General features: G+C 38.8%; 1 pseudogene; it reads right to left on the minus strand.

Annotated features, from left to right (window-relative positions):
- Window positions 1-9,530: 9,530 nt before the first annotated feature.
- LOC133071347 (large ribosomal subunit protein eL31-like) lies at window positions 9,531-9,956 on the minus strand (annotated as a pseudogene).
- Window positions 9,957-10,968: the final 1,012 nt, after the last annotated feature.

A 10,968-nucleotide genomic window follows, 5' to 3' on the forward strand; every position in this document is an offset into this window, starting at 1 on the left:
ATTATACACACATGCTCAGAGAGAGCTAGCAGGAGAGAGGGCTTGGTTTATGTCTAAGCAGTCTTAGGAAATTTGAACATTTCAGTCATCATCATTACTGCTATAAATCAACATGGGTGAATAGGCTGTGGTGAGATCTATTTTGCTCATTAAAATGGCTATGTCCTGGTCCAGCATTTTCTGGATATAAACTGGACCTCAGATATGAATTGTTTGTGAAGGCAGACTAGTTAATGATGCAAACTGCAACTAAGCGATGGAACCTCAAATAAGATATTCTAAAGGTGACTTCCTATTTATTGACCAAAGTAGGGCAAAGGGAAATGTAATAGAAGAAAAATAGAGAGAAAGTGGTCTCTTAATCCGCTCCAGAGTCAAAGAGCTTTCCCTGGTTTCTTTCAGTGTCAGGACTAGAATTGAAAGTGCACAGAAATTAAGGAAAATTCCACAGCATTATCAGGCAGTTACCCTTGCTCAATCTATGTAAACTATAAGAATAAAATGGAGACAGCGATTTTATCGATAAAAGTCAGCTGTTTGTTATCTGGAAAATTATTTGTGAGTGGGTCAGATAAAGATTTATGGTATCTATTATCTGTGAAATATGGCTTAAATTACCTTCTGTTTACATTTGAATGAGTTATCTGTTTTGCTTTCCTCAGTGGATTTAGTTGCCATCACATGGTTTTCTTTTTTATTCTGAAACTTGAACTTAAAAGAAATTTAAAGATGCTCAAGAAAGGTTCTTGAAAGTTGAATTTTTTCAAATTAAGTCTATGAATATTTTCAGAAAGAGGAAATTTACTTTGAAAAAATTGAAATGAAATAAACATGTATAAATAGCCAGGGTTTTAAAATACATTCTAATTTGATGACAATCTAATATAAATTATATAAAAATTCAAGCTCTGTTAGGTGAGGTGTTGAGAAGCTTTGGAGGAGGGAGCACTAGCAGGTGGGGGAGGGTTTGTGTCTCACTTCCCAGAGCCTTGCCAGCCCATTTCCTCTCATATTCTGTATTGTCTCCAGAGTAGAACCATCAGTAGCTAAGGAAAGGGTGTGGATGGCACCCTTGTACTGAATACAGACCTAAAAGTGTGGGTGAGGGAGATTAGGAATGTTGAGGGTGAGAGAGAACAGCAAGATGAGAGAGTACTGGGGTCACAAAAAAGGGAAGTCTTTCTCCCAAATTCAGTCTTTCTGTGGGCCTCACACTGTTACCAAGTTCAAGTTCATACTACTCGCCACATGACAGGCCAATACATTGACAAATAAGTTGCTGGAACAAGGAATAGTGACTTTAATTGGAAAGCCAGTAGACTGAGAAGATGGTGGACTAGTGTCTCAAAGAACCATGTTACCTAAGTTCAAATTCAGGTTTCTTTTATACTAGAAAGGGAGGAAGGGATGTGGCTGGTTGCGACGAATTTCTTGGTGTTGGAATCATTGTTCTTACAATTGTCCACGTAGGTTAGCTCATGGTGTCCTGTAGACCTCCAACAAGACAAATATTCTTTGTGTTGCAACTTCTAATCTTCATATGAATGGAAAAGCATTATTATACCTTTAGCGGTCAGAGCCTTGAGAATGGGATATCCTGTATATTTCAGGCTATAGGCAACATTCTTAACTTAGCAATAAGAAGCAGTAAAATACAATGCTCAGAGTAAAATAAACAGATCCAATATGGAGTCAGATTTGTTCTTCCCCACTACAGCACATCAGCTGTGTAGCCTTAATGGTCCAGTGAGGACCAAAATGATCATTTGGCATGTTCAGGATTCATGGATTCCATGGCCACATGACCTCTGTGCATACAGGGTCAGGACCACTCTCATACCCATTTGTTTACCCCCACACAGAAATGTTCTTAGTTAGGCTGCAAAAATGGACCCCGGAACACTTGTCCATCCTTGAGTGCCTTGGGAAGGTGGCGGGACTGTCTCCTTTCACAGACAAGAAAATTAAGGCCCAGAAAAATGGCACATACTAACCTGGTCAATAGGGAATCTGAGCCCCAGTCAGGGTACGTGGGATGGCCCAGGTTGTCTGTTGCACCTGGATTGACTAAGATTCTTCCTCTTCATTAATCTCAGCTTCTCTCTCTGAAAGTGGTTGGAATTTGTCTTTCCAGGAAGCCCAGAGAAAAGAGTCTCAGTAAAGGCCCTGGAAGAGGCTGCAGAAGGTCCTGACCTGAGTTGAATTGCCTGGCATTCTATCTCTAGATTCACCCAAAGATGTCTCCCTTTGTTCTTCTGAAAGTGGTTTTGACTGCAAATGGACCTTCTGAGGTGCAAGGAGGTACACAGTTAGCTCTAGAGTGTGACTGAGGTTTGGGCCATCCCTAATGTTTGTGGGGTCCCAGGCTACACTGCAAATGACAGCCAGCCACCAAATGCCTGTGTACTTGCATTGGAAACATGAAACTATAAACTGTAAAAGATAGAAAATAAAATGAGTCAGGGAAAGATCTGGCTGTGGTCTGTCTCACTGGTGCTGTGGTCCTGGGGAAAACGTATCATCCTTTACATCTGCAGTTTATAGATTAGCACTTCTCTACCCTGACTGCAAATAAGAATTACTTGAGGGCACTTAAAAAAATTACTGTTGGCTGGGCAACAATCCAGAACAATTAAATACAAGTAGCGTGGGTAGAGTTTGTGTTCAGTCCAGTTCAGTCTCTCAACCAATCTGACTCTTTGTGACCCTATGGACTGTAGCACACCAGGCTTCCCTGTCCATCACCAACTCCTGGAGCCTACTCAAACTCATGTCCATCGTGTGGGTGACGCCATCTGACCATCTCATCCTCAGTCATCCCCTTCTCCTCCTGCCTTCAATCTTTCCCAGCATCAGGGTCTTTTCCAATGAGTCAGCTCTTTGCATCAGGTGGACAAAGTATTGGAGATTCAGTTTCAGCTACAGTCCTTCCAATGAATATTCAGGACTGATTTCCTTTACTATGGACTGGTTGGATGTCCTTGCAGTTCAAGAGACTCTCAAGAGTCTTCTCCAACACCACAGTTCAAAAGCATCAATTCTTCAGTGCTCAGCTTTCTTTATAGTCCAACTCTCACATCCATACATGACTACTGGAAAAACCGTAGCTTTGATTAGACAGACCTTTGTTGGCAAAGTAATGTCTCTGCTTTTTAATATGCTGTCTAGGTTTGTTATAACTTTTCTTCCAAGGAGCAAGTGTTTTTTAATTTCATGGCTGCAGTCACCATCTGTAGTGATTTGGGAGCCCCCCAAAATAAAGTCTCCCACTGTTTCCATTGTTTCCCCATCTATTTGCCATGAAGTGATGGGACTGGATGCCATGATCTTAGTTTTTTGAATATTGAGTTTTAAGCTAACTTTTTCACTCTTCTCTTTCACTTTCATCTAGAGGCTCTTTAGTTCTTATTCGCTTTCTGCCATAAGGGTGGTGTCATCTACATATCTGAGGTTGTTGATATTTCTCCCGGCAATCTTGATTCCAGCTTGTGCTTCAAAAGACTTAATGGGTTTCTAAGGTGTAGCTAAGAGTGATGACATTTGATGCATAAAAGAAGGGATTTTTTTGCTCTTTTAGAACACTTTTGGATCATAATATGTCAGGTGCTATGAGAATTTCAGCTCACTATATCAAAGCATGATTTGATGTAGTAGCTTTACCCTGTAGCTAAATCATTCTGAATTTCAGGGCCACCTTTATACTCTAAAGGTCTTACAACTCTTGGAAGAAATACTGCCTCCTGATGCTCTGTTCTAGTTTCAGAGAGTCTGTGTATATTTTTCCTACAAAAATTCACTTCATCTACTTAACATCTCTCTTAAGTCAATTAATATATTTTTTCTTCTCCAGTGTTTTTTCTCATTCTGCCCTAAAATGCATTCTTAACCCTTGTCTGGCCAGGCTCCTCCTTGTTAAACTATTAGTCAAAAACGTTAATTCATTTTTTCATTGATCAGCTATTTAGATCAAGTTTCCTCTGTGTTCATCGTTGTCTCTGAAGGTGGTTTCAAATGCTCCATGCACTTCATACTTATCCTTCTAATTGCTTAGGATGTTAGCCTGCCAACCGTAAGCAGGAATATGGCTGTTATTCTTAACTCAGAGATATAGGCTGCTGCTGCTGCTAAGTCGCTTCAGTCATGTCCGACTCTGTGCGACCCCATAGACTGCAGCCCACCAGGCTCCTCCGTCTCTGGGATTATCCAGGCAAGAATACTGGAGTGGGTTGCCATTTCCTTCTCCAATGCTTGCATGCATGGTAAGTCGCTTCAGTTTTGTCTGACTCTGTGCCACCTCATAGACGGCAGCCCACTAGGCTTCTCCCCGCTGGGATTCTCCAGGCAAGAACACTGGAGTGGGTTGCCATTTCCTTCTCCAATGCATGCATGCCTGGTAAGTCGCTTCAGTCATGTCCAACTTTGTGTGACCCCATAGACGACAGCCCACCAGGCTCCTCTGTCCACACTATTCTCTAGGCAAGATTACTGGAGTGGGTTGCTGTGTCCTTTTCCAAGAGATATAGGGGTGCTATTTTAATAGAAGAACAAAGCAGAGAAGTATTATTCTAGATTCTTCTATGTTTTGGGGTAGTGGAAGTTAACTGTTAATTGTCACTCCCCTCTTGATTTCTAAGAAATGAAAGAACAGTTTATCATAGGTTGATGCAGATTAATAAGTAAGGACCCAGGTGTCTTTGGAATGGCAGCCTTCCAGTTTTTCTGAAACTACGAAAACTTAATTCAAAGGAATGGTTGCAGTCATTAAGATCAAGGGTGAGTTTGCTCCCCTCCCCATCTCAGCACAACATCCTAGATTCCCTCTTGGTTGTGCTCTTCTGGTCTGTGGTAGCTCAGACAGTAAAGAGTCTGCCTGCAATGTGGGAGACTTGGGTTTGATCCCTGGGTTGAGAAAATCCCCTGGAGAAGGAAATAGCATTCCACTGCAATGTTCTTACCTGGAAAATCCCATGGATGAAGGAGCCTGGCAGGCTACAGTCCATGGAGTCGCATAGAGTCGACTAACACTAACACTTCTGGATGAGTCTTGGGCTTTTAAGGATAGTACAGAAAAAGCAATAAGCATCAGGAGCTTGAATTCGCTCTGAACCTGCCAAGGCTACCGGATACTGGGACCCAGCTTTGATGATGCATAGTATTCTTGTTGGAAGGAGTAATTTTATCATTAAAGACAATATATCTCTTCTTACTTAAGTGGCAGTTTTGTTGGCATTATTTATTTTGATTTTGTCAATTCATAAGAAGAAAAGCAAGTGCACATGGTTTATAGGAGAGAAACTTGGTTAACTGCTCAGATTGAGACTGAGAATCTTGAAAGGTAATTGGAATTAGGAATTGAATACAACCTCACCTACCATGAATACAATGTTAGCAACCATGTACAGAGATGATGCAAAACAGTGCGTAACTTCATGTCAAGTAGGTGAAAGAAATAAAACTGTTAGCAGATCATCTCAGAACATGGGAAGGGAGAGAATGGGGGTACACAGGATACTTGGAGATCAAAGGGGTGGGCACTTTGTTCTGTGTCCTGAAGAATTAAGTGAACAGATAAAGTGGTGGAAGCTGGGGGACAGGAAGGGTGCTCACTGCTACTTCATGCTTGATATTGTTGATTCTAGGACCTCTCAGCTGACAGAGAATGGCAATATATGTGTGTATATATGCTCATGTATATACATATATCTGCAATATTTCTAATGTAAGCATATGTATCTGTTCTAAACCAAACATGAGTTCCTAATGGTGTCATCAACTTTAACTGACTGCCACATGGATCAATCTATTCTTCTTCTCTTGTTTGTGTAAAGCCTGCCATTCTAACAGGGAAAGAAATCTGGCTCCCACCATCTTCCAGTCAATTACTTACATTGTTCAATCCAGGACACACATGTGGTACTTTCGGGATTGTTAACCCATACTTCCGTGGGAAACAACTTTATCTACGAGAGCACAGGGCTGATGTACAGTTCTTTTTGCCTTCAGTCCAGGTTGGATGCATGAGACAAGTGCTCGGGCCTGGTGCACTGGGAAGACCCAGAGGAATCGGGTGGAGAGGGAGGTGGGAGGGGGGATTGGGATGGGGAAAACATGTAAATCCATGGCTGATTCATGTCAATGTATGACAAAACCCACTGCAATGTTGTGAAGTAATTAGCCTCCAACTAATAAAAATAAATGAAAAAAAAAAAAAAAAGACACTACGCATTTCTAAAGTGACTTAGGTAAGCATTTTCTCCCCATCCCCTTTCGTGAGATTGTTTCATACATTTTTACCACAGATCATTTTGTCACATTCAGTATTCCATCCTGGTATCCTCTGACAACCTGATTTGAGATATATATATATATATATATTTTTTTTTTTTTCTCATACATTAAGGCTCACTCTTTTATAAAGAAATAATTTTATTTATTTATTTTTTGGTTATGCTGGGTCTTTGTTGCCGTGGGGAGCTACTCTCTAGTTGTGGTACCGGGGCTTCTCACTGCAGTGGCTCCTCTTGTTGTGGAGCACAGGCTCTAGGTTGCTTAGGCTTCAGTAGCTGCAACGCGTGGGCTCAGTAGTTGCAGCTCCCAAGGCTCTACAGCACGGGATAAATAGTTGAGGGCTTAGTTGCTCCCCGGCGTGTGGGATCCTTCCTATCATGTCTCTTGCACTGGCAGCAGACTCTTCACCACTGAGTCACTGGGAAGCCCAAGACTCCCTCCTTATATAAAACGCTATGGATTTTTATAAATTCAGAGTCACGTATCTATCAGTGCAATATCATGTGGAATAGTTTCACCAGCCTAAACATTTTCTTGTATTTTATGTTTTCAATCATCTTTTGCCCCCTCCCCTCCAGGAAACCTGAAGCCACTTATCTATTTTCTCTCTCTGTAGTTTTGTCTTTTCCAGAATGTTCTAGAAATTGAATTATATACTATGTAGTCTTTTCAGACTATTTCCTTTTACTTAGCAAAATGTATTTAAAATTCATCTATGTCTTTGCATAGCTTGATAACTTATTCCTTTTTATTGCTAAATAGTAGTCCATTGTATGGACATAACAACTTGTTTAGGCATCTTGGTTGTTCCCAATTTTTGTAAAGTATGAATAAATCTGCTACAAGCAATCACATGCTGGTTTTTGTGTGACTTCAAGTTTTCAAATCAGTGAGATAAATATATCTCATTGTTGTGATTGTTGGAATTTATAGATGGATTATGTTTATCTTTGAAAGAAACTGCCAGGCTGTCTTGCAAAGTAGTTATTTTGAATTCCTGCCAGCAATGAATGTTAGTTTCTGTTGCTCTACATTTTTTCCAGCAATTCATATTATACTTTTGTTAATAAAAAATTAAACTCTTTAATGGATGTGTAGTTGTATCCTATAGTTGTTTTAAGTTTCGATTCCTAATTACAAATGATGTTGAACAATTTTTCACATGCTTTATTTGCCATCTGTATATCTTCTTTGGTGAGGTATCTGTTCAGATCTTTTGCCCATTTTTAATTGTATTTTTTGTTCTCTTATTGTTGAGATTTATGAGTTCTATGATTATTGTGTGTTTTTATAAGACATGTGTTTGCAAATAATTTTTCACAATCTGTGGTTTGTTCTTTCATTATTTCAGTAGTGTCACTCACAGAGTTTTGAATTTTAATAAAATTAAAGTTTTGAATTTTAATAAAATTTACTTACCACTTTTTTTCTTTGTTGGATTGTGGTTTTGATGTTGTATATTTAAAAAGTCATATATATTTTCCCATCTTCTAGAATTTTTATTGTTTTGCATTTTACACTTAGATCTATGATCTACATTGAGTAATTTTTTTGTGAGAAGTATATAAAGTCTAAGTTCACAGTTTTAGCACATGGACATCTAATTTTTCTAGCACCATTTGTTGAGAAGATTATCTGATTTCCAAAGAATTGCTTTTGCTTTGTCAAAGGTCAGCTGATTGTATTTATGTCAGTCTATGTCTAGACTCTTTATCCTGTTGTATTGATCTATGTGTCTATTATTTTGACAATAGAATGCTATCTTGATTGCTGTACCTTTATAGTAAGACTTGATATCAGGTAGTGTCAGTCCTCCAGTTTTTTTTTTTCTTTTTCTGTATTATGTTGTTTATTCCAGGTCTTTTGCCTTTCCACACAAACTTTAGAACCAATTTGTCAGTATTTACCAAATAACTTACATAGATTTGATTGGAATTATGTTGAATTATAGTTAATTTGGAAAAAATTGAATTTTAACAATGTAGACTTCTAATCCATGAACATAGAATATCTTTCCATTTATTTATAGCTTTTAAAATTTCTTTTCTCATTGTTCTATAACTATCTGAACATAGAATCTTAAAACATTTTGCTAGATTTATGTCGATTTCATTTCTTTGTCCTAGTGTAAGTGATATCGTATCTTTGATTTCTAATTTGTTATTTAATTTTAGTAAATTGTGCCTTTCAAGGAGTTTGTTCATTTAACTAGCTTGTCAAATTTATTTGCATAAAGTTGTTTCTAACTGTTTTTATTGTTTTTTAAAATGTATGTGGAATCTGGAATGATGTCCTCTCTTTCTTTCACAAGTGAAATTTGGTAATTCGTGTTTTCTTTCTTTCTTATTGATTTATCTAGATAGAGGTTTGTGTTTTATTAATCTTTTCAAGAGACCTCTTCTCACTTCTGTATCTATTTTCTACTTAATTGATTTGTACTTTGCTTTTATTTTATTGTTTTGTTCCTTTTACTTTAATTTCCTCTTCTTTTACTAGCTCCTTAAGATGAAAGCTCAGATCATTGCTTTTAAATCTTTTGTCCTTTCTAGGTATTTCCTTTTAGGCATTGCTTTAACTACGTTCCTCTGACTCTTGTTGTATCTTGCTTCCATTATCATTCAGTTCAAAGTATTTTCTAATTTCCTTGGGGATTTCTTTTTTGATTCATGAGTTATTTAGAACTTTGTTGCTTAACTTCCAAATGTTTAAGGGTATCTTTTTGCTATTGACTTCTTGTATCAAAGATCATACTTTCATTGGTTTTACTGTTTTTAGAGAATATGCTTTTATGCAGAGAAGGAAATGGCAACCCACTCCAGTCCTCTTGCCAGGAAAATCCCATGGATGGAGGAGCCAGGCAGGCTAGAGTTCATGGGGTAACAAAGAGTTGGACACGGCTGAGCGATTTCACTTCACTCACTTCTTACTTTATCATTGGAGAAGGAAATGGCAACCCACTCCAGTATTCTTGCCTGGAGAATCCCATGGACAGAGGAGCCTGACGGGCCATGGTCCATGGGGTCGCAGAGGGTTGGACTCGTCTGAAGTGACTAAGAAGCAGCAGCATGCTTTGTATGAATCCAGTTCTTTGAAGTGGACTGAGATCTTTCATGGCCCAGCAGCTGATCTATCTCATAAATATTCCACATAAACTTGGAAAATATGTGAATTCCACAGTTGGTGTGTGTAGTATTCTATAAATATCAGTAAAGTTAAATTGGCTAATAATCTTATTCAAGTCTTTATATATTTATTAATTTTTGTGGTTCTGCAACTTTATTTGACAATAACAGTTGGTTCTCATCCATATTCACTGCCTGTAGTGTTTTGAAAGTGATGACAGGTATGTAGGCAATCAACATATAGAGCTTGTTTGGTGAATCTTCATCTACATTACATTTTCTGGACAATCACACACCAATATGAGATGGGATAGTCCTTATTCCCTTGGCCCAGATAGCTTTATTAAGTCTGGTGTCAGTGTGTACATCTGGAGTTCCTATCTCCTTCATGGCAAATTTCCGGATTTCTTTGAGTGCCTGAGGGGAACATTTCTTGAAACTCATTTCACAGATGTGGTTGTGAATGTTGATAGTGTATTCTCTGGTCACCACAATGCTAATGGTGAACCAGCCCTTCTTCTTGCCACCTTTCTTTGAGGGAGCCATTCTTCTGGGCTCTTATTGGAAAGCATTTTAAAATATATTTGTTTTAATCAAGTACTGGAATAGGAAAGTTAAAATCTCCATTTTTAATTAGAACTTGTCTCTTTCCAGATTAGCTCTGTCAGTTTTTTGCACTGAGTATATTGAAGCTTTGTATTAGATGAAAACACATTTAGGATTGTTATTTTTTCTTAATAAATCGCTATTGCATCATTATGAAATGCCTATCTTTACTCTGATGTGTGCTAAGTCACTTCAGTCATGTCTGACTCTTTGTGACCCTGTGGACTATAGCCCACAGGCTCCCCTGTCCATGAAATTCTCCAGGCAAGAACACTGGCATAGGTTGCCATGCCCTCTCCAGGAGATCTTCCCAACTCAGGGACTGAACCCACGTCTCTTAAGTTTCCTGCATCGGCAGTGGGTTCTTTACCACTAGTGTCATTGGGGAAGCCCTTATTGCTCTTAATACTTCTTATTATGAATTCTACTTCTTGTGTAGCCCCACTAGCACTCTTCTGATTAGCTATTTTCATGGTATAATTTTCTAATCTTTTATTTTTTTAAAAATGTGTCTATACTTGAAGTCCATTTCTTGAAAACAACATATTAATGTATGCTTCTTCAGTTCAGCTCAGTTGCTCAGTCATGTCTGACTCTTTGTGACCCCATGGACTGCAGCACGCCAGGCATCCTTGTCCATCACCAACTCCTGGAGTTTACCCAAACCCATGTCCATTGAGTCAGTGATGCCATCCAACCATCTCATCCTCTGTCGTCCCCTTCTCCTCCTGCCTTCAATCATTCCCAGCATCAGGGTCTTTTCCAATGAGTCAGCTCTTTGCATCAGGTGGCCAAAATGTTGGGGTTTCAGCTTCAACATCAGTCCTTCCAGTGAATATTCAGGACTGATTTCCTTTACTATGGACTGGTTGGATGTCCTTGAGTCCAAGGGACTCTCAAGAGTCTTCTCCAACACCACAGTTCAAAAGCATCAATTTTTCCAGTGCTCAGC

Source organism: Dama dama, chromosome 16 (genome assembly GCF_033118175.1).
Source record: "Dama dama isolate Ldn47 chromosome 16, ASM3311817v1, whole genome shotgun sequence".
Taxonomy (NCBI): domain Eukaryota; kingdom Metazoa; phylum Chordata; class Mammalia; order Artiodactyla; family Cervidae; genus Dama; species Dama dama.